The sequence below is a fragment of the Cupressus sempervirens genome, chromosome 9 (genome assembly GCF_028749045.1).
Source record: "Cupressus sempervirens isolate cs-2001-9-10 chromosome 9, ASM2874904v1, whole genome shotgun sequence".
NCBI classification, from domain to species: Eukaryota; Viridiplantae; Streptophyta; class Pinopsida; order Cupressales; family Cupressaceae; genus Cupressus; species Cupressus sempervirens.
The window spans coordinates 50594437-50620551 of NC_143126.1; positions in this window are offsets into that span (position 1 = coordinate 50594437).

Below are 26115 nucleotides of genomic sequence, written 5' to 3' on the forward strand. Positions count from 1 at the left end.
AATCCATTAACCATCTAGCACTAATTTGATCAAATTTCAATAATTGCCACATCATTTAAAACTGACCTTCAACCTTTCTTACAAACTATTAGTTTCATGCCAAGAGGTCTTCTGACTGGTCTTAAAAACTAATCCAAACACCTAACTAGGCTTTGAAATCAAACCTACTGATTCTTTGTTTTGCATTCTTGCACCTATTGAATCTTGTCTCATGACGAATTCTTAGTAAAAATATATTGATGACCAAAGTTGTCCTCTTAGAACTTCCTACAAGAAAACATGTCAAAAAATGATAAATTGTGTTCGAAATCGGCTCTAAAAGTAGGGTAAATTGATGCTTGGGGGCACAAAAATTGGGGCATTAGTTCACTATCATGAGGAAAAAATAAATTTGGGATCAAGACTCATGATGAATAACAAGAAAAAAATGGCAAGTAGTCAAAGTGGGTTACTCAGAATTGTAGGACTAGAAACACTAGTAAAAAAATGGTTTTTGCAAATGAAATGGACCTGGGAAAGTGTGCAGATGAATTCATCAAGAATTGAAATTTGGCACACTTAAAGTATTTTTCAAAGTAGAACATAATAATACAATCCATTTAGTCTCACCTATCATGGATTCTGAGTTATAACATCACGAACAGGGGTAACAATAAATCTTCCTTTTTTGACACTAGTAAAAAGTTACAAATTGCATTTCAAATTACGTTAAAAAACTGATCAAATGGATTCGTCATAAGCTCAAAATTGAAACATAGAAATTATTTGACCTCTACAATGCAAAAAAAAAAGGAATTTTCTCATTTTGATTGATTGGGTCAAAGTTATAATGAGTCAAACATGGCCTCTAATAATTCTAAACAATTTGCATCAGCACAACAACAATAAACAACCAACTTTGAGGGATTCAAAACCTAGTCAAAACATATCAAAGTGACTTAAAATATAGAAAAAGGTTCTTTGGTAAGGACAATAAACACTCCCAAAGTAGAGAGTCATGAAACATTACTAGGTGTGAGATATTTAGATGCAAACAGAGCCTCCTATTGTTGTTTGACACTATGGCAAAAATGCAGATTTGGAGATTGCTCAAAACAAGACTTCATAGAATGAATCAGAATGACAATTTATCATCATGTGATGAGCGAATATATTGAATGAAAGGTGTAAACATTAAACACCTCTTAGGCCTCACAAGTACAATTGCGTATGCATGCATTAAAAAGTGATTATAGGGCTTGATTTTCTGAATGGTACTCAAAATTAGGGCTTCAATTTTGAGTCCCAACACACATCATGCACTATCAAAAATTTGGCTACCTTTAATTTTAAATCTCTCCTAGCCTTTATAGTTTATTTTTTAGGACATTCACCATAAGTTAAATAAAAGGAAATATCCAAGAACCACTTGTCCTTTAGACCTACCAAGAGTGTAAAGTTTTCTTCATAAGGGAATTGTTGTTATTGATCATTGGCGATAAGTTTACATAGAAACTGACCTCTTACTAACTTAGTGAGTTTTATTTCTAGATCAAATTCTTTTACTTTAGAAACCTAGGTTGCCCAGTTATTAATTGCTACCTCCTGTTGTGTCATAATACTTTTGACCACAACATTTGATACCAGAATTGTGGTCTGGGAGTGTAGGATGTAATAAAAAAATTGTTTAACTACCTTTACTACTAAAAACCTATTTTTTAGTAAGTGAGTACCTCAATTCATGATTCCTAAGAGGAATAATCATGTAAGAAATGAAAATTTTATCTCCTTCATTTTTTTGTAATAGGACAATGAACATAGTGTGTTCACTTGTGTAGCAATGCATTACAAAATCCTTTTTATAGTCAGGGTGAGCTAGAATAGGTGCTCGAGCAATAACTATCTTCACTTTATCAAAGGCTTCCATGTATTTTTCACTCCATTTGGAAGGTTATCTTCTCACTAGGGAGGTTAGCAATCAACATTGTATTTTTTGAGAATTCTGGCACAAACTTCCTCGAGAAGTTAATTTGTCCAGAGAAAGATCAGACTTCGTTTAGATTGGAATGAAGACATAGTTGTTGAATTGCCTTAAATCTTTCAGGATCAATCCTTATCCCATCTTTAGAAACTAGGTGGCCAAGGAGTTTCCCTTCAATAACACATAAAATATACTTCTTTTGGTTTAGCAAGACAACATGCTCTCTGCATCTCTAGAGGACAAGCTTCAAATCTCTTAGGTGCTTCTTTCTTCTTCTAGAAAAGATAGTCATATCGTCTAGGTAAATGATGATGATATTATTCAACAAGTGACTAAAGGAAGAGTTCATGTCCCTTTGAAAGGTCACACTAGCATTTATTAGTCCAAAAGGCATCTAGCTATAAGCAAAGGTACCCCATGGGGTTGTGAAAGTAGTCTTATGTTGATCTTCGGGGGTAACATTGGTCTGATTATAACTTGAAAAACCATCCAACATGGAAATCATTTTAGAGCCCACAACCATCTGGAGAATATGATCCATGTGTGGCAAGGCAAAATTATATTTCAAAATTGCTTTATTAAGGTTTTTGAAATCAACATAGATCCTAATCTCTCCATTCTTCTTAGGAACAAGCACTATGTTAGCCACCTAGGTGGAATGGTGAATAGAATAAATTATGGGAGCCTTTGAAATTTTATCCACCTCCATGAAAATTGCATCAAATACTCTAGGGTTGTAGTTTCTCAACTTCTGCCTAAAAGGAGTAGCCCTAGGTTTCAGTGGAATTTGGTGCTTGAACTTTCCCTATTTGAAATCCTTCAAATCTTCATAGGACTAGGCAAAAACATCATTGAACTCCTTCAATAGTTTGGTAAATTTTATTTTTTTCAAAATCATTGCAAAATTTACCCAAATTAACCATCCTTGGTTTCTCTTTAGTGCCAATGTTGACCTTGTCACAATCTTCAGACTTCTCTGTCTTTTCTATTTCATTGACAACACTCCTATGAGTACTGTCTTTCTTATCAAATGAGGTCTCCAAGGAAACTAATGTTAGATTGTGGTGACTGATTAGGAAAGTACTGTACATACTTCATAATTATTAATTATAATCCTAAAGAAATAAAAATACTTGTATAAAAGAACTTAGTGTTAGGGATTATTTCATATTTGTGATGCAAAAATTGGTTCTTGCGACGGTATTGAGCTATAAGGGATTATGGATTGTAATCAGGCTGTAAACACTAGATCATAATAATATCAGACTTGCTATTAGGTGGACATAGCCTAGGGATTGGGTGAACCACATTAAATCATGGTGTCTCATGTTCTTTTCTATGTGATCTATTATTTTCTAATATTGTTTATATTTGCATGTAATTGTTATTTTTGTCCATGGTTTAATCATAACAAGTGGTATCAGAGCGAGGTTGTTTTTCAGCTATCTTTTGCAAGAAAGTCTCACGATTGAGTGAGAGCAATGGTAGATGAGGGTAAGCTGAGGCTTGACATGTTTAATGGACAAAATTTTTAGTTATGTAAAATGCAAATGGAGGACTATTCTTATCAGAAGAATTTATGGAAGCCATTGGAAGGAAAAACCAAGAATCAGGGATCTATGGAAAATGACGAATGAGATCTTTGGAACAGAAAGGCACTTGGAAGCATTTGATTATGCTTGGAACCATCGGTGGCATTTAATATTACAAAAGCAAAGACAATAGAAGAGTTTATGAAAACCCTAGTGACACTGTATGAAAAGACCTCCGCTTCAAACAAGGTTTTTCTCATGAAGCATTTGTTTAATACAAAAATGGCAAAAGGTGGATCTATTACGGATCATTTAAATGAGTTTAATACTATTACTAGTCAGTTATCTTCTATGGGTATCAATTTTAATGAAGAAATTAGGGCTCTCTTGATTTTGTGTTCTTTTCTTGAAAGTTGAAATGACTTGGTAATGGATGTGAGTAATTCTGTTCCTGGATCTAGTACCCTAAAATATGATGATGTGATCGGTGTTATTTTGAGTAAAGAAACTTATAGGACAACCTCAGGTGGATCTACATCAGGAAGTGCTTTGAACTCACAAAGTTGAGGCAGAACAATTGAAAGAGGAAATAATTCTAGAAATCATGGGAAATCAAGAGGAAAGTCAAAGGAGAGGAGGTCTCAATCAAGAGGGCCGAACAACTACTAGTATTGTCGGAAACCAAGGCATAAAAAGAAAGATTGTTGGAATCAAAAGAAAAATGAAGGAGATAAAATAGATGGAGACAAGGAGGAAAATGTGGTAACAAATCCGAAGAGGATGCTTTTCTTCTATCTTTAGAAAGTGTTGATGATTTAGGAATTTTAGATTCTAGTGCTTCATTTCATGCTACACCTCATAGAGGTTATTTCATTGATTATGTCAAAGGGGATTTTGGACTTGTTTATTTGGGGGATAATGAACCTTGTCAAATTTTTGGAAAGGGAAAAATTAAGATTAAGTTGCAGAATGGGAATCATTGGCTACTACATGAGGTAAGACATGTTCCAAGGCTAAGTAGAAATTTAATTTCAGCAGGGCAACTCGGTGATGAGGGTTGTGTAGTTACTTTTAAAGATAAAAATTGGAAGGTTTCAAAATGTTCCCTTGTAGTATCAAAAGGTGTGAAAGTAGGCACCTTATATCTTTGTACAGGTCATATTATTCCTTCTACTTTAATTGTTTCAAAGAAAAATGAATGTTTAGGAACAATTGCTGTAGTTGAGCAGGGAGAACAAATAGCTGCTATAGATTCTGATTCAATGTTGTGGCACAATAGACTTGGGCACATGATTAAGAAAGCTATGAAAGTACTTAATTAAAAGAAATTTTTACCAAGTCTAAAATGTGTTAGTATGGATTTTTGTGAAATTTGTGTCTATGGAAAACAAAAGAGAGTGAGTTTTGTGAAGACTGGGAAGGAAAATAAAAAGGAGAAATTAGAGCTTGTGCATACAGATGTATGGGGACCATCTCAGGTATCTTCCCATGGTGACTCTCATTACTATGTTACATTCATTGATGATGCAACTAGAAAGGTATGGATTTATTTCCTTAGATAAAAATCTGATGTATTTCAAACTTTCAAGAAATGGAAATGCTTGGTTGAAAATGAGATTGGTAAGAAATTAAAATGTCTAAGATCTGATAATGATGGTGAGTATTGTAGTCATGAATTTGAAGATTATTGCTCCACTAATGGTATTCATAGACATAAAAATATTCCAAAGACTCCATAGGAAAATGGAGTGGTTGAACACATGAACATGACTATAATGGAGTGTGCAAGGAGCATGAGGTTGCATGCTAGGTTTTCCTTATACATGTGAGAACAGGCTGTCAATACTACTATATATTTGATTAATATAGGTCCCTCTACTCCTTTAGGTTGTGGTATTCTAGAGGAAGCATGGATTGGTAAGAAAATGAGTTATTCTTTTCTCAAAACCTTTGATTGTGAAGCTTTTTCTCACATAGATTCTGAAAATAGAACCAAGCTAGAAGCTAGGTTAAAGATGGCATTAATGAATTTGGTTATAGGCTTTGGGATTTTGAAAATCATAAAATTGTAAAAAGCAGGGATGTCATATTCAATGATAAAGTGTTGTACACAGATCTATTGCAGCAACATAAAAAGAAAGAAGATGATTATGTAGTGCTGGATGATACTCCAAAAGATGATGTTTTAGCCATTCCTCATGAAGTGCAACAATAGCAACAAAAAATACCACATACACCAGTGAATGTTAGATGGTCAACAAGGAAAATTAGACCTCCAAAAATATTTTCTCCCTCTTTGTATTCTACTTTATAAATAGATGTTGGTGAACCTGAATGTTATTATGAAGCTGTGCAGGTGGATAATAAGATTCAATGGGAGTCTACAATGAAAGATGAAATGGACTCTTTGCTGAAGAATAAGACATGAGATTTATGCAAATTGCCTACAAATAAAAAAGCTTTATAGAATAAGTGGGTTTATAGATTGAAAGAAGAGGAAGGAGGTAAGAAAAGATTTAAAGCCAGGTTAGTTGTAAAAGGTTTTGCACAAAAAAAGGGCATTGATTTTGATGAGATATTTTCTCTCATTGTTAAAATGACTTCTATCCATACTATTTTAACTATTATGGCTAATGAAGATTTGCATTTGGAGCAACTTGATGTTAAAAAAACCTTCCTTCATGGTGATTTGGATGAAGAGATATATATGGAAAGAGATATATATGGCTTAGCCATGGGGATTTGAGGTCAAAGGTAAGGAGAACTTAGTGTGAAAATTGAAGAAAAGTTTATATGGCTTGAAGCAAGCACCTCAGCATTGGTATCTAAAATTTTACAGTTTTATGCATGAGCATCAATATAATAGGTTTCACTCAGATCATTGTATTTATTTTAAGAGGTTGGATGATGAAAGCTACATTATTTTATGTTTATATGTTGATGATATGCTTGTAGCTAGGTCTAACATGGATCATATTAAGGGGCTAAAACGCTAGTTAGCACATGCATTTCTATGAACGATTTGGGGGCAGTGAAACAAATCCTTGGTATGAAGATTCGTAGAGATAGGAAGAACATGAAATTGACACTATCTTAGGTTGATTATGTTGAGAAGGTATTGTAACATTTCTCTATGGAGAATGCTAAAGTTGTTAGCACACCTTTACCTGGTCATTTAAAGTTGACTAAGGAGATGTGTCCCAAGACACAAGAAGAGGAGGATAAGATGTCAAAAGTACCCTATGCTTTAGCTATAGGAAGCTTTATGTATGGTATGGTATGCACCAAGCCAAATATTGCACATGAAATGTGGGAGTTGTTAGTAGGTATATGAGTCATCCAAGAATTGAGCATTGGCATGCAGTTAAATAGATTCTCAGATATCTAGGAGGAACATCCAATAAGTGTTTACACTTTGTGGTCTCTACTACTAATTTACAGGGCTATGTTGACTCATATTTGGTAGGGGATATTGATACCAAAAAAAGTACTATAGGTTATGTCTTTACTATTGGTGGGGCAGCTGTGAGCTAGGTTTCTAGTTTATAGAAGGTTAACGCTTTATCCACTATAGAGGCAAAGTATGTTGCTACTAAAGAGGCAACAAAGAAGATGATATGGCTTCATTTCTTCTTGGAAGAATTGGGACATCCTTAGAAGGATAATTATTTGTTTATAGATAGTTAGAGTACCATTCATCTTGCAAAGAATTCAGCTCTACATTCAAAGACCAAACACATACAGTTGTGGTACCATTTCATCTGGCCAGTTTTGGAGGATGGATAGTTTTGGAAGATGACAAGATACATACAAATATCGATCCAACAAATATGTTTATCAAGGTAGTAAAAAGGGAGAAACTGAACTCCTCTTCAACTTTGGTTGGTCTTCTAGATTGAACATGAATAAAAGAACAATAGAGTCCAAGGTGGTTTGATCTAGTGGTAGCCTCATGGAGTAGCAACATAGCTACAAGATCAGTCTCCAAGTGGGAGATTGTTGTTTAGAATGGAGCCTAATCAATTTCCAAGTGGGACATTGTTAGATTGTGGTGATTGATTAGGATAGTATTGTACATACTTCATAAATTCTCTGGGGCTGAATTTTTTTTTGGGCCCTATTTTATCAGGATTTTGGGCTGACATGTAATTATTAATTATAACCCTAAAGTGGTAAAAATACTTGTATAAAAGAGCTTAGGGTTAGGGATTGTTTCATAGTTGTGATGTGAAAATTGGTTCTTGCGGTGGTATTGAGCTATAAGGGATTACATATTGTAATCAGGTTCTAAACACTAGATGGTGGATGTAGCCTAGGGATTTGGTGAACCACGTTAAATCTTGGTGTCTTTTGTTCTTTTCTATGTGATCTATTATTTTTTGATATTGTTTATATTTGCATGTAATTGTTATTTATGTCCGTGGTTTAATCCTAACAACTAATCCTTTAGGAATCCTATTTCCTTTCAATTGGAGCACTTCAATATCCTCATTTGAATTTCCTTCTAGGAAAAATTCATGGCATTCTGATGAAGAGCCTTCAAAGAATATATTACTAAAAAATTCCTTCCCATCTAAGAAGGCATTGATGCAAGCATCATTATTAAAAATCTGCCATGAGCTGACATTATTAGACACACTAGGATGATGTATAAGTTATATAGTGTAGAGATCTTCCTTGAAATTTGGGTGGAGAATATCTTCCTTGAAATCTAGGTGGGGAATTAATAAAGATGATGATCTGGCTAGTGCATCAGCTCTAGTGTTCAATTCTTGTGGCATAACCTCAATAGAGAAGGCTTCAAATCCCTCCAACTCATCCCATACTATGTTCCTATAGTGCTTTATTCTAGGAATTTTAATAAAAAAAATGTTTTGTACCTATTTAACACTTAATTATGCATCTCCTTTGGTCTTCAATGTTTTAATGCCTTTCTTCTTAGCTTCTACTATTCCTAGTAATAGAGCCTCATATTTAACAATGTTATTGGTACTATCAAACTTGAGTTTGAAGGTGCAAGGAGTGATCTCACCTATAGGGGAAATGAGAACTACCCCTACTCCTAAGCCGACCAAAGCACAACTGCAATCAAATTCTAGGGTCCATATGCCTTGATTAGATAAACTTTTGGGTTGAGTTACCTATTCTTCTAGTAGGATGACATAATTAGAAAACTCAGTTTCTTGATACATGATGTGGGATCTGGGATCTTTTGAGGGAAAAAAATGTGTACTTGGCTTTGGGTTCATGGTTTAAAACTAGCTTTTTGTTGCCAATTGGTATAGTTGCTTGGGACCAGTCTAACTTTACCTGTCCTCCTAGATTTTTTACAAAAGGCTTAGCTTAATAGCATTTCATAGCTGGTAGGAATGTCTACAACCAAGATGGTTAACACAACTCTTTTTTGAGGAAATTCAGCTAGAGCAACCTGGGAATCTTTAATCTAGCCTATAAGAGGAACTTGTTTGGAATCCATATCATAACATTTTCTTGAGGTCTATGTGATTGGAAGATCTAAGCCCTTTACTATAGAGGATGACATGATATTTTTTGAAGCTTTGGAATCTATGATACAATTATTCAATCTGTGACCATGGATGAATAGAGAGACATAAGAAGGGACAGGTTTGAGAATGGTAGGAATATCTTCAGCTGACATTTTATCTTTTCTCTCCATAGGTGATTTAGAGTTAAAAATAACACTATTCAATGGAGGCATTTGTGGCTAATTTGGACCTTTAACAAATTCTATCAACTTATCCAATTAAGTGGGATTTGAACGTAGATAATCAACTGGTGAAATTTGAATTCTAGAAGACTTACAAAATTCAACTTACAAAATTCAACTATATCAAAGGTAGGTTCAAATTCATTTATTTTTAAAAGTTTTACCTCTTGTGTAGGATCCTTCAGATAATCACGAACCTTCTTTGATTGGTTATGCAAAGTCTTCCACTTTCTAGCTAGGTTTGAGGTAGAATGACCTTTAGGAATTTTGCTTCCTTTTTGACCTTATGTGAGTACTGTGCATGAAGGATCTTCAAGGGTGTGCATGAAGGATCTTCAAGGGTGACATAGACATCACCTCTTCTTTTAGAATTTGAATCATATTCGAGGAAATAATTTATACAGTTGCCAGAACCTCTTGAGTCTTCTTCAACAAGAATTTCTTTTACTGTCGCCTTATTTGCATTTAATTAATTTGAATGGATCATCTCAAGATATGAGGCACTGCCATGGTCATCAATAGACTAAAAGATGCATAATTTTTTAATTGGCTAAACCACCTTCAATTAATAACTTTTGATTTTTTGGTATAATATTAGGCTGTCTTCCGCTTGCCCCTACATTTGGGAATTTACTAGGGATGTCTTAATACATAGTATTGATTTTTGGCATTTTCCTCTTCATTGTCATTACATAAGTCAATAATCTTTAAACCAAGGGGTTAGCTTGACCTAAGGTGGAGGGTTGTGGGCTTGAAGCTTGCATCTCCCTCCTCCATCTACCAGTAGCTAGAAGATCATCTTCCAACTCAATTTCTAACCTCTAGGTGACAACAATATTAGCTACTTTGTCTCTTCTTAGGTAAAAATTGATGTTTGGGGGCATTGTATTCATGAAAAGGCCTTTATAGTTTTTAGCATTAGGTCATTTAGCAATAGGGATTTTACGAAGTATTTTATTGAACTTCACCATAAAATCATGCATGGGTTCATGTACCTCTTTCTTGAGTTGTGTCAATTGTAGCAAAATGGTATGTTCATCATCTGCTAATTTGAGTATAGCTTCAAACACATTTCACATTGAAGCCCAACCTATGATTGCCCCATTTGGAAGGTGGTGAAACCAATCTATGGTAGTGTTAGTTAGGGTTTGAACAAATAACCTAACAACCACATTTTTTGTAGCAACCACAAGAACTCTACAAGCAGTGTTAAAGGCATTCAGGTGTTCATCAGTTGACTTCTGATTTTCATTGACTTTAGGCAAGATATCCCTAGCTCCCTCCCAAAGAGGATCTAGATTAGGACCTAAAGCAAGAGGACCAACTTGGGCACCCCAAGGATTATCAATCATTCAAGGTAAAATGAGGTTTAGAGGTTGGGTGTTGAAACAAGTGGGTACTAATGTCCTTGGTAAAATTAAGGCTTGCAAACTCACAACAACTGGGGGTGATTTTTTAGGGGAAGTAGGTCTACTCTTACTTTTCATAGACTTCCTTTCTCTTTGGGTTAGATTAGGGGTAAATTTTTGACTTCTTAAAAATTCATAGGATTGATTTAAAAATCCTTTTCTCTCTTCACTCTGGGTATATTTACCGCCAACCAGTTTCCTAAAATGAAAAGATTTCTAGTTATTGATATTCAAAGAGGTTTTTGGGATAACCTTCCAATCACAACTTCTTCTTGAATAATAGGTATTCCTCTAATGATATTTTCTCTTTCTTCTTCTCTCTAAAGAACCTAACTAACTTGCAAGAATTGCTTGACATTGGTTTTGAGTTTCCAGGCTTGGGCATTTAGATATGAAATAATATCTTTTTGGGTATTGCCAAATACTAATCCTAGCTAAAGAACAAGGAAAATCTCTACGTGAGGTAAGACCATTCCTTATAACAATGTTGAACCATAAAGGATTCCCTAGTAGATTTTCCAAATACTGTTAGTGAGCAGTTTTTCCCTTCAGTAATGCAAGTTAATGAACAAGGAAAACTCCCACAACAATTGAGTTCCTTTGATTGAACTCTCTCTATTTTGAGGCACAACTCTCTCCTTAAATGATAAACATTAGTTTCCTTTATTTCAAAAGAATTTATCAAGTGAAATATTTTAACCAGAAAGAACTAAGGCTTTTAGAAATGCATTTCCATCTCTTATTCAAAAGAATTGCAAGGATAATATTGATTCAAAAATAAGCCTAACGACTTATTTAGATGTGTACTAGGGAATAACTGAAATAAAGATGATTGATTCCTAAACAATATAATCAAAACCATTCATAGAATAGAGCATATCATTATTGACGATAATCATGAAAACATCCCATATGAAATGAATCCAGATGATTAGCACATATAACTAGTATCAAAATATTTATGTATATATTCCTTGTTCATGTAAATAGCATAACAAAATTGGTTTAGTCTAAACCTGGGTTAACAACTTAAGTTACTATTGCAGAAATACTAGAGTATCAATACCAAAAACATTTAAAGTCTTACAATATAGCTGTGAAAGGCCCATAAAACAACTATAAAATTAACTCCAGTTGGAGTTGTAATTACTATGCTTAAAATAATAAAACAACTACCCTAGGAACTAAAATATTAAATGACCAAAGCCTTAGTTTCAAGCTAGGTGATTGAAAGATTAGCTGAATTTTCCAATTGTCCTTGCTCTAAGGTTGCATCACCACTTGTAGTTTTCCAATCCTTGTAAGCAACTTCAAAATCTAGAATCTTTTTTTTTTGTGGGACTCCCAACTATCCTATTCTTAGCTGCCATATGTTAATGACTTGATGGGCATGTTCCATCTTCTTAATCTGCATCATCAGATGATCATCATTGATAATAATCATGGAATATGTATACGTGATGACTGCTAGGCTAGTAGTAGATACCTCTTTGGCCTCTTGGAGAGCTTGTAGCTTGTCTTGGCATTATTCAATGACCATATTCCTCCATCCCATGTTGGTTCAGGAGATGTATAAGAAGTTTACATCAACCCTAGAATTCTACTTTTCAACCAGGAATTTGTCCACTCCATATTCCTAAACTTCTACTATATGAGCCACAACATCTTCCATTTTTACTTCTCCTTAGCCCATGAATTTAACTTAGCTTCTAGGTCGGCCATCATTTGTTCAACCTTCACCTTTGTCTCAGCTAAGCAAGCTATATAGATGACTTCATGAGAAACTACTGATTCAAGTCACTCATCAAAAGCTTTAGAAACTGACCTATCCCTTTTTACCTGGTCAATGAATTGTTGATTTTCTGGGGAGGTCACATCAATCATGGAAATAGCCTAAGGCTAACATTCAGGTTCTATATTTTTTAGATTACGAATATATTTTACGGATATGTGAATAGACTATTTTAGTTCTTTCTTTCCCTTTTAGTCTTTCATATATGATTGGTGACCTTTGCATGTCCTACATCAAGGATTTTCATATTTGTGGCTCTGGAGGTTGGTCTAAGAACTCTTTTCTCCATTGTGTAGTCTTGAGGAATGATGTCCTCAAGAGTTTTGCCTTTAGATGGCTTGAATAAATTAGCCACCCAATCCCCTATTTGTTCATCAACACCAAGCATAGCTTCTGTTTTTGGATTTTTTATTTTGGTCAATTTCCCCAAACATTTTCCAACCATGTTGGCTAGACAACTAAATACCTTAGTAATAAAGGATTGGACATTCTTCTACATTGACTCCATGACTAAGCATAATCATGTGTTTTCCTAAGTATAACATACTGACTTCATTTTATTTAGCGTAAGCTTGAGAGGGTGGCTGCAAAGTATATGCTTTGATTCCTCTTTAAGTCATTACAACTACAACAAGAAATAAATGATGAAGGAAAGTAAGCTAGGAACTAAAATGATGTTTTCCTTAAATCTTAGAGTAATGCTACAAATAGTAAATCTATTTAAATATCTATGTTGGAGGAATAGTTCAATGATTTTGTTATCATTGACTATAGGAATAATAGAAGTCTACTTTGAAAGGAAGAAAACTAAGAAAGGAAATCTATTCTAAAAAACCAGTTCACTCACCAAGTGGCCCCCCTTGGATGAGTGAACAAAAAATGATCAAGTCTGAAGGTGGAAACTTGAAATCTATATTCTATTCATTCATAATAAGAAATTGCATTTGAAAACAAGATTCTACTCTGCTAAATAGAACAATATACTCTATTCCTTCTAGTCAAACCAAGAAAAGGACAAAATAAAAATCTCCTTTCAAGGTTACAATAGAAATTATTTAAAGGAAAGCTTTAAAAATTCCTACTCTTACGATCACTCCATCAATAAGGATCAATTATAGATCATAAAGTTTACAATAGAAACAACATTAATTGCATTTTAACTCCCCCAAGAATATAGTAGGTCAAGGAAGCTATCTTCATGTGCTGTCATAATAGAATTCACACCATGATCTACTTACACGGTGATTCATCAATCATCTGGTTGACTTTGACTTTAGTATTGAAATCTTGTCTTCAATCCATGTGACAATACCTAAAGAGAATTAAACACAACAACTTCTGTATACATGCATTTATTTCATCATCAATATTAGAAACAATATAATGTTCAGATTATCATTCTTACAAATCCTATGACTATAGGAAGGAACCTACCCAAACATAGCATAGATAAGGAAATATTTATCAGCATGTAATATTATTCATTAAACCATCAAAAACCATAGATTTAAGTGAACACAATAGGACTGATCAATCTACACTTCAATCTTCATGTCTTAACATATAGATAGCATATTCATAAAACATAAGTTCTTTTGCTTAAACCATAGAGTCATAAACTATTTCTTGCAAGATAACTGTTAAAAACAAGATAAAAAAGGTTCTTAAATAATGGACTTTTAGAGGCTCATCATTGCCCCCAACTAAACTATTGCTGGTCTCTAGCAATCATGAAGTTCAACTTCTTGACCCGCACTCTCTAGTCACTAGGTGTCCTTTCACCTAGCTCATTCTTCACATAGTCGAAGTAATCATAATTTGACTTAAGCCTCTTCTAGCATCAAACTTCAATAGTCATGTCATGATCTTCTACATTGTCATTTACTACTAGTAGTGGCCATAAAAGAATTGGGGGTTAATACCTTAATGGTAACTAATGTTTGCACTAATTTCTCCCCAAGTCAATATACCAAGGAATCCTTGTTGTAGAAAGAGTCATATTTTGTGGAGAGTGGGGTTCTCTTATTTTAAAATCATGTGGCATTCTAACCCATCACTGCCTTGAGGCAACGATTTTTGTTTCAACATTCTAAGATATATGTTGTTCCCAATCTTTAAAAGCCTGCTCTCTGACTACACTCACCTTACCATGTCTTGCAGGATTTCCCAAAATAGAAATCCAATCCAAATATGTTCATCTAGAATATTGGACTTTTGGCCTCATGAACAAGGGTGCTGTAATCTCACTTTCCCTATAGGATGTGTCTTGATGTTCTCTTCTTATTTCATTTTGCATCCATGACATTGCCGCCCTTAACTACACATCCCCTACGTACAGGACTAGGTTTTATTTAGTGTCATTAGGCACTGCCAGATTGTGAAGATACAATTCACATTGTAAGTTTTTCAAGGCCATAGGAACATATCGAAATGCATCATAAAATTCATGTGGGGTAGAGATAGAGGGGTTAAGAACTTCTATAATTATAGTTAACTTTTAATTTGGAAATTGTTCTTTAAGAAATAGAGCATAAACTAGCAATGGTGACCTACATTCCATTAACTTAGGATTTAATCCTGTAATCTACTCGATTCTTCTCTTCAGAAATTCATTCTAATCTGAACTTTGTTTCAACTAGAAGCTCTGCTCATTAATAAAATTCTTTAATTTCTTTTCCTCCAAATTCCATTGAGCTCTTTCCCATAATAGTTGTTGAAACAAATTAATTCCTGCAGATAAAGGTGTGGATAAATCTTGTGGTAGCAATGGCTCATGATGAAAGAGGTCTATCCATTCATGTACCAATTGATGAGTTTTTTAACACTCTGTGGTGTGAAACACTCACTTTTCCTTATGACAACAATTGTTTCCTCTTTTTCTTTCTTGCTATATTTTGTGGTTGCTACAACTAATGTGTCCAACCCTTCTTGGTCCAGTTTTTCCAATACTTCTTTAACAATTTCAATCCTAAATTAGGGATAATTCTTGAAAGGATTTTTGTAGAATTTTCACTAATGTCTTACATAGCATGGTTTTCTTCAAATTCCTTAGACATTTCAATCTCATTAGATTACCTATCACTATCGATAAGCACATAGTTAATGCTACACTCAACTTTAGGTGGGAAATTATGGGTTTTGCTTTCATTTTCACTGGCTTCAATTTGTGGAAATTTTTCCCCTAGAGAGAACTCTTTTTCACTTTCAAACACTTCAAAGGTAATTATAGGAATAGAGGCCTCCAAAACCCTACTCTTAGAGAGTCTTGCACTTCGCCTTGTGGGTGGTGCTGACAAACATGGGGAACTCTTTCTTTTCCTCCTTCTTATAAGTGTTTCTACCATAGGTATTTTAAGAGGTTTTTCTATGTCTTCCTCCTCTTGAGAGTGCAATGGTTCATTAGGGTTACTCTCCTTATCTAATTGTCCTAGCCTTTTTGCTTCAAGTCCCAAAATTTTAACTTTTTCCTTCTCAGTGGAAGGCCTATTTTTAATGGGTGATGGGGCTTTAGGAGCACTATTAGTTTCTACCTCTTTGCTTTTATTATTACTAACAATGGAGGTTTTAACCTTATAAATCTATTTCTTATTTGGCTTAAGACTAGAGGGAGAGGCTTCAGGAGCATCTTCAGCTCTAGTGACAATTTTACAAAATTCTATGGGTGTTCTTTCCCTTTGTCCTACAACTTGGCCTTGAGGGCCAACCAACCTAGGTTCTACCTCCTTTAATTGTAATAATTCCTCCCATGACCCAATTTCTTTCTTATTTAATTTTCTTTCTACAATTAATTTTATCAAACCATGATGAGAGATTGACTGATAACTTCGTGACTGAACTAAAGAAGCTTGCTTCTTAATAATATCAAACATAAAGTTGGGAAGGTTTACTTATCTATAATCATGTCGTAGGTGACCCAAAAACTTGAAATGTAGGGCATGCAAATATTTGTAGCATCCCTCACATGTGAAATATCAAATGATAAATGCAGCAGGTTGAACAAACTCCATTGGAAATGATAGCCTCAATGCTCCTTATTTCTTATCAATGTCCAATGGTAGGTCCTGTTGTATGTTGAATTGTGCCCTAGCCATCATCAATTCAAATTCTTTCTCCCAGTTTTCACCCTCTTGGGGCAATCCAGTAACTTTGGCTATCAATTCCTTTGAGAACTCAATTCTCAATCCTTTAAACATTACAACTTCATTTGTTAAGGTGGTCATAAATTAGAGAGCTACTTCTTCATTAAATCCATTCAAACTGAGGCAATAATCCAATCATCCCCTTCTTCTAAACATTTCATAGGTGGTTGCATCTCCCAAATGAACTCGATGATCAATAGGCTCATTTCTTTGTATACCTCCACCCATGGTTAATTACAATTGAATTGCAAAAAAACTCTAATGATCAAAGAAAATCAAGGCTTAAGACACTGGCTCTAGTTTTTTAGAAAAAATGACTTCATAAAAATGATGTGTACTTGAGAAGTTGAATGCACCATATCTCAAAATATATCCTTTGCATCAAATGTCATGATTTTTGCTCATGTATAGGTCCATCACCCGAACACATTGCAAATCATCATTAAAAGTTAAATAACCAATTTTAACGTTCTTAATTGCATAATGACACAATCGTAGAAGGACAAGTCACCAACATGTGATATTAAATATGTACTTATTTCTAGCCATCTCAATGCACTTTGAAGGTATACGTATTTGAAAAATACAATTTGAAAAAACCAATCAAACAGTAATTTAAATATTTCCCTCCCCCAAACTAAATGAAGACATGGGTCCTACCAGGCTAGGATAAGCAAGAGTGAACAAATATGAACAATACCTAATCGTAACAAAACATGAATAAAATAAAATACATGCAGAATTATGTGGAAGGTACCTAGCAACTAATATAGGAAAGATGTTCTGAATGATCATTAGAATTGATAGAGTGATGGGATGGAATGGTAAGATGTAAGAGATAAGAGAGAACTAGCAGGAGTTAGGGAAGAAGACCCAGACTCATTGGCTATAGGAATGATAATATCCTCATTGTGCTAGAATTGCTATAGGAACTCTTCATAGCTAGCTGGTTTATGTTAAAGCTTGAGGCAATGCCCATTAACAAGTAGTTTGAAGTGAATAGGATCAATGGTAGATAACTAAACTACACCATTTGGAAATATGACAACAATCTCATATGGTCCTAACTAGCGTGTTTGGAACTTTCCTAGATTATGTTGGTATCTTGAGTCATAAAGGAGTGCCTAATTACCTACAACAAATTTTTTCTATTTGATAAACTTATCATGACACTATTTCCTTTGGTGTTGAATGAGCTCAGTATTGTTTAATGTAGATTTCCTCCATTCATCAAGATTGTTTAAGCTTAGGATTCTATCTTGTTGGGAAATATTGAGTTCTATCTCAAGCTCCAAAGTAGTCTTCAATGTTTTGTATTCGAATTCAATAGGCATTATGATTGACTTACCATAAACGAGTGCAAATGGAGTAAAACCATTTGAGGACTTCTAGGTGGTTCTATAAGCCTCTAGAGCTTCAGGAAGGCACGTTGCCCAATCCCTCTGATGAAGTTCTATAGTCTTGATGAGAATAGATTCTAGCTCCCTATTAGTAACTTCAACTTGACCATTAGCCTGAGGATGATAAGGTGATGGTTTACCATTCCTAATGGATACTCCATCATAAGAGCAATTATCAAATTTGATGTAAATTGAGTTCCTTGGTTAGATGTAAATTTCCTAGGATATCCCTTGGTTGTTTCATGGGTTTAGCTTTCACCCATTTGGTGACATAGTCAGTGTAGATCAAAATATAGGATTTTCCTTATGAAATAGGCTCAATGGGGCCTACAAAGTCAATCCTCCATTTGTCAAAGGGTGTGACAACTACTTGAGGCTACAAAGGTGTTTCATTTGACTTAGTGGGTCTTCCCATTCATTGACACTTGTCACATTTCTTTGTGTATCTGATTGCATCCTTGTGTAGGCTTGGCCAATAATACCCAAGTGTTATATTTTTAAGGTTGTTCTTTTGGCTACAAAGTGTCCTCCACAAGGTTCATCATGATAGGCCTTCAATACATCATATGTTTCATCTTCTCTTAGACACCTACACATGACTTGATCAGGACCAGTATAGAACATAAACCCAACAATCCATGAATAATTCAAGCTCTTCTCTGTTAGTAGCTTTCTGGCTTGGGCAGAGAAATATAGTGGCATTTTTCTTGTGGTGAGGTAGTTAGCAATATTTACATACCAAGGGTTTTGAGTGACCAATAGAAAAATGTGCTCATTTGGAAAACTATCAATAGTTGTTGAATCATTAGGGAGATGCAATTGAGAGAGAAAGTCAGCTACCACATTGGCCTCACTAGGTTTATCAACTAATGTGATGTCAAATTCTTGAATGAGCAATAACAATCGAGCCAATCTTCCTGAAATTATAGGTTTTTTCACCAAATATTTGATAGTAGAATGGTTAGTTTGAACAAATATCTCATATCCAGTGATGTAATGCCTGAATTTATTGAGAGCATAAATGATTGCAAGTAATTCCTTTTCACTAATTGTGTAATTAAATTCTACACCTTGCAAATTCTTACTGATGAAATAAATGACATGTTTAATAGAGTCTAATTTTTGACCTAGCACAACACTGATAGCATAGTCTGAGGCATCTGTATGAATGTGAAAAGGTAAGTCCCAATTGGGTCCTCTCAAAATAGGTGTTGTGGTAAGAACTTCCTTGAGCTACAGGAAGGATGTTGCACAGTTAGAATCCCAAACAAATTTAGAGTCCTTTTAAAGTAGGTTGTAGAGTGGTGTTGCAAGTTGACTAAACTTTTTAATAAATCTTCTATAATATCCAGCATGTCCCAAAAAACTTTGTACATCCTTCTACTTCTCTAGTGTTGGTAAGGTACTGATAACTCCAATCTTTGTTGGATCTATTTGGATGCCTTTTGATGAAATGAAATTCCTTAGGACTACCCCTTCCTCCATCATCATAAAAAATTTCTCACTATTTAAAGATAGGTTATAGTCCTGACATCTTCTAAGTACTATTTGTAAATTTTCTTTTGCTTCTTTAAAAGTAACACCATAAACAGTGAAATCATCAATATAGATCTCCATACAATCAGCAAAAATATCTGAAAAAGTACTAATGATAGCTTGTTGGAATGTGGCTGGAGAATTGCACAAGCCAAGAGGTAATACTAAATAGGAAAATGTTCCCCATGGATAGGTAAAATTTGTTCTCTTGATCTTCTGGGGCTATTTGAATTTGATTGTAACCATTGAAACTATCTAAAAAAGAAAAATATTTTATACTAGCTAAGTTGTCAAGGACTTGGTCTAGAAATGGTAATGGAAAATGGTTCATCTTAGTGGCTGAATTAAACTCCCTATAGTCTACCAAAACTCACCATTTTCCTCCCTTCTTTGGTACCATGACCAAGGGTGAGACCCACTGACTATCGGAGATGAGATATACAAAACCAACACTTAATATTTTCTGCAATTCATTCTTAACAATATCTTTTAAGATAGGATTAACTCTCCTTTGAGGCTATCTAATAGGTTTGAATTTATGTATGATATAGATCTTGTGAGTGCAAAGCATAAGATCTAATCCCTTCATGTCCATGTAATCCCAAGCAAATGTATTCTGATTTTCTTGCAGTAGCTACAACATAGTTTCTTGTTGGGAGTGTGATAAGGCATTGTTTACATTTAGTTCCTTACCTAGACCAATTTCCATCTTAATAACCTTATATGCCATGAATATTTGAGCAATAGGAGAAGAATTTATCTCATGAGGTAATAATGAATGGAGAAATTGTGAAGCTTTTGAATGATTGAGTGAATTTAAAGGTGGTACAGTGGTTTCTAAAATGCATTCAACTTGACAACACATTGGATATTGTGTTCCATATTCATTCCAAATAATGGATAAAATTAATTCATCTTCTTCTCAATAAACTATGAATTATTCTCTTCCTATCATCATCAACTGATGGATGGAATTGGCTTTTGGATCATCATCACCCAAGTCTTGCCAAACTACTTAGTCATCTAGTAATAATGGTTGAGCAGGGGAGTACAAAGTTAGGTTCTTGGTATGAATTCTATTGGATATTGTCATCTTTCCAAATCAGCAAGCTATATATGCATCTATAGTGGCTAACCATGGCCTCCCTAAGATTAAAGGATATCCTCCCATATTAGCTTTTGGGCAAAGAACAACAAAATCAACTAGATATTCCTAGGAATTTAGGGTGAATATAACATCTTCTATCATCCCATCTAGTTTAATGGTAGAACTATCAGCAAGCTAAAGGATGATGGGTGTCTCTTTGAGGCCAACAATGTGCAACTGAGAAAATACCTCCTTTTTCATGACATTAATAGATACTCCTAGGTCAACTAAAGCATTTTGAACTTGGATGCCATGAATAGTAACTATAACTATAGGACTGCCAGGGTAAGAGTATTTGGGTACAACTAACTTCTCCAGCATTAAGTCAAAAAATTGTCTTAGGACATGAATGGTTTTTGGATCTTTCCTCTTTCTTCTTGGTTATTTATTGCATGCTTCCTTAATAGCTTTTGCATAGGCAGGGACTTTCTTAATACCATCTAGCAATGGTATTTTTATTGTCATATGTTTCAACTGATTAAGCAATTCAATGACTGCATGGTTCTCTTTGGATTGGCCTTGTTCTATCAACCTATGGGGAAATGGAGGTTCTTTGGCTACAAGAGAGTTATGCTAATTTGATTCATCTATATGCTTAATTGGAGGATCCTCAACTTTAGTTATTATAGGTTCTTGGGGTGTAGGAAGAGTGGTACCTAATCTTAAGTGAATATCATTCAATGAGATGGCATAGCTTTGTTGTTGAGTCTTCTATTTAGTATTTTTTGGATTTGGGTTAGGTTGAACTGGTAGTTGGGTTTACTTGGAAGGAGTATTAGTGGGTACAGGAGGAGGCATTAGAGCTTGCTGCTAAGTTGGTGGCAGTATGGTTGGTTGATTAGATTGGGGATTCTAATTCTAAGGTTTCTACCAACCCTACTAAGGTAGCTTCCAGCACTACTAAGGTTGTTGCCGACCTTACTAGGGTTGTTACCAACCCTGTTGAGGTTGCTGCCAACCCTACTGGGCTTGTTTCCAAGTATGATTTCCATTAAAACCAATATTTTGAAAATTTTTCCATTGATTATTATTATGATAACTTTGAAGAGGATCTTGTGGCATACCTTGTCTTTGAGCCCATGGCCTTCTTTGAGCGACATAGAGTACCTCTTCATTTTCATCAATGGCTTTGGAATCGGTTGGCATTGGTTGTGTCTCCATACTTGCAACAGATTTACATCTACATTGCTTTTTCTTTTCTCTACAATGTAGATAGTATTTAGCAAACATGGCATCAGGTTTATCTTTCTTTGTTCAGGCTTGCATGGTGTCCAACTAAGTAGTTGGATAATTAATGATGTCTTTCTTGAAGTTTGATAGAAAATTAGATAACTCCATCTTGGATACTCTTGAATTGTCATTGGACCTATGTAGTAGGTCTCTACGTCCCCTACCTTTCTCTACAATAGCTCTAGCATAGTTCAAGCATATACTTTGTATCTCAATCCAAGTCTTTTGAGTAATGTCCCCTCCCACCATAAGGTCTAGAGCTTCAATGCTTCCTTCATTTACACCTCTCATGAAAAGATGTTTCTTTGACTCCTCATTCAATTGATGTTGTGTGTTACACTACAGGTTAAACATAAATTGAGAAATATAGTCTTCCAATGTTTCATCATCCTTTTGGGACATTTTGAAAATACCATCCCCTTTTAAATCTTGACCCATATAGTATTCCTTATACTTTGTGAGAAAAAAATTGCTCATTGCAGGCCAATCTGCTACAACATTGGCACCCAACCCAATGAACCATCGTAGAGCAGCTTCTTTGAGGGTACAAGGAAAGAACTTCAATTTGTGGGCATCATTTGTATAATCATAGATTCTACATAGTATGTCAAACTCAAAGAGAAAGGTTTCAGGGTCTTCAATGATCAAGCCATAAAACTTAGGAAGTGCAGCAGCAGGTATGTTTTTCAAATTTTGGTTACCTTGTTGAGGAGGGATAGGAAAGGGGAATGTTGGTTGAACCTGAGCCATTCTTGGACGAGATACTATTAATGGTGCTTGATATATGACAAGATCAAGTGGATTATCTTGGTATTCAGGTTCAACAAAGAGATCATTTAGATGCAAGGATTCATCAGAGGATGAGGGTATTCATTCTTGAGCAGCAGCGAATGGATTTTCAAAAGGTTCTTCATTTTCGTTGTGTGGTTCTTCAAGTTCAAGATTAAAAAATGTCTTCATAAATATTATGGGTAAGAAATCTCCCAAAGGGGTCTCTTCTTCTATGCATGCAAAGTAATAAAAAATTTAATCTAACATAATGACTTCAGGGTTGAATTAGATTGGAACCTTCCTGACAACGATGCCAAAAATGGTTGGTCAGCTAAATACCTTAGTAATAAAGGATCGAACATCCTTCTACATTGAATCCATGACTAAACAAAATCATGTATTTTCCTAAGTATAACATACTGACTTCATTTTATTTGTCAACCTTTGAGCATAAGCTCGAGAGGGTGGTTGCAAAGCATATGCTCTGATTCCTCTTTAAGTTATTACAACTACAACAGGAAATAAATGCTAAAGGAAACTAAGCTAGGAACTAAAACAATGTTTTCCTTAAAGCTTAAAGTAATGCTACAAATAGTAAATCTATTTAAACACCTATGCTATAGGAATAGTTCAATGATTATGTTATCAATGGTTGTAATAATAGTAGAAGTCTACTTTGTAAAGAAACAAACTAAGAAAGAAAATCTATTCTAACAAAGCAATTCACTCACAAAGTGGTTCCCCTTGGATGAGAGAGTAGAAAATGATCAAGTTTGAATGTGGAAACTTGAAATCTGTATTCTATTCATTTATAATAAGAAATTACATTTCAAAACAAGATTCTATACTGTTGAATAGAACAATCTACTCTAGTCCTTCTAGTCAAACCAGGAAAAGATCAAAATCAAAATCTCCTTTCAAGGTTTTAGTAGAAATTATTTAAAGGAAAGCTTTAACAACTTCCTACTCCTATGATCACTCCATCAATGAGGATCAATTATAGATCATAAAGTTTACAACAGAAACAACATTAACTATATTTTAACCCCCCCAAGAATAGAGTAGGTCAAGGAAGCTATCTTTGTGCACCATCATAAAAAAAATTGCACCATGATATGCTTATGCAATGATTCATCAATCATCTGGTTAGCTTTGACTTTAGCACTAAAATCTTGTCTTCAATACATGTGACAAAACCTATAGAGCATTAAAAGCAACAACTTCTACATACATGCATTTATTTTCTCATCAATGTTAGAAATAATATAATGTTTAGATTATCACTCTTGCAAATCCTATGGCTGTAGGAAGGAACCTACCCAAACATAGCATAGATGAGGAAATATTTATCATCATGTAATATCCTTCATTAAACCATAAAAAACCATATATTCAAGTAAACATTGCATGACGGATCAATCTATACTTCAATCCTCATGTCTTAACAGATAGATTGCATATTCATAAAACATAAGTTCTTTTTCTTAAACCATAGAGTCATAAACTATTTCTTGCAAGATAATTGTTAAAAACAAGATAAAAAGGTTCTCAAAATAATGGCCTTTTAGAGGCTCATCACATGTCTTTGACTGAAATTCTTATAGACACCAAGCTCCTTTTCTTTCTTACCGAAATATTGAAGCAATTCGGTGCTAAAGAGGTACCTTTGCATAGAGGTGTTTGCAAGGTGGGGGAAACATAATAAAAAATTATTGATCCTGAGGCATTAACATCTCCTTCTATTGGTTGAGAATTCTGATCCATGACTTCTTGTGTTATTCCTTCAGTAGGTTTAATCTCAACTTCTATCTCAATTGGACCTATACCAGTACCCTTCTTGATAGATTTCTAAGTTTTCTACTTCTTGGTACTAGAATGAGTCCACCTTGTTGGCTTGGTGTGTTGAACTAAACTCTAAAGCTTAGATAGAACTTCAACTTCAGTGTTCAAAATACCTATAGAGGAAAAGGTGACATCTTTATCAGTATCAATATCATGAACATCCTACTCTACATTTTTCATTTTTGATTGCCTTTTCTCCTTTAACCAATTTTTAGTCCTTACTATAATTGGACCAGTCTGGTACTGTAAATCATCTTCTTTAGGTGAATCCCAATCTATTTATGGGTGAGGAAAAGCTTCAACCTATGTTATACAAAGAGATCAAAGAATTCTTCACATAGTTTTTCTTGTACTCCTTTTACAGTCATCTAAAATTTGAATTCTTTTATCTACTTTAGGGTCAACCTAGACCACCATCTCTTCTTGACTTCATAATCATCATCACAGTTAGCCCATAAGTCTTCTAACTTAGGGACATCTGAGAACTCTAGTCGTAATTCAAATAGGGGATGTACAAATTCTTTATCATCAAAATCAAGGTGAATAGTGTAAACCTCTAAGTTCATCAAACTCAATTCATGTTTAAGAACCAAGGCATCTTGTATAGTTTTTCATCTATACTGGCCAAGCTCTATAGGGAATATAGAACTGAAACCTCTCCTAGCTTTGCAGTTTCCATCCACTTTAGCTACCTATCTACAGACCTCCATAGAAACATATTTGTCTAGGCAATGTCTCAGCAGTTTTAGTGGTCTTGCTTCATACCCATCGATTGGGATATAGGTGAACTTAGTGAACTAAGTGAAGAAATTGTTGTAGATTGATACAAATTGTGTTGCCTCTTCTATTAACCTCCTCTATTCTTTACCTTGCAACTCAAAGACTAGCTTAACGAAAAAAGTATCTTGCACTCTCTTGGATTCATCTCTGTTCTTTTATTTTTGTAAACAGGGCAAATATTCATAAATAGGCATATTATTTACCCAATTAATGTCTGAAAGCCCAACCCATTCTTTATAGCTTTCCAAGACATAAAACATTTATGAACTCATATAAAAACTAGACACTCTAGACACTTGAGAAAGTTCTTCATGTAACATGTCAACTATGATTTCTGCCCAATCAATGTGCTTGTTCTTATCACTCAGAATGGTTTGAACAAGAAATACATTCAATTTTACTAGTGAAAGGCATGTTGATTTCCTTTAATCCTATTCAGGAGAGTAATCACATTTTTGATATCAAGGATCATGTGATCTCTTGTCTATGGGTGAGGAAGGCAAGAGCCCCATTTCTTTGGCTTAAGTAAGTAGTTCTTGGAAATGGCATTATTGAATGTGTTTGGGTTGGCTAAATATTTAATTTTTGAGAGGCCAATTGTCCAAGCTTCATATACCTCATGTGGTAGAATCCTTAGAGCACCCATGATTGTAACCCTATTTATATAGACTAGAACTTCTCCTAGATATGTTCTTATGCATCTTTGGGTGACATCGTATCTATTTCTACATTCTAAAACTAGTTCTGGGCAAAGAACTGACTCTAGGAATCCAACAACTTGTAGCAATCCACTATTGACTATTTTATCAGTAATAGAACTGAGAATAGGCTTGGAGAACCTAGCCAACA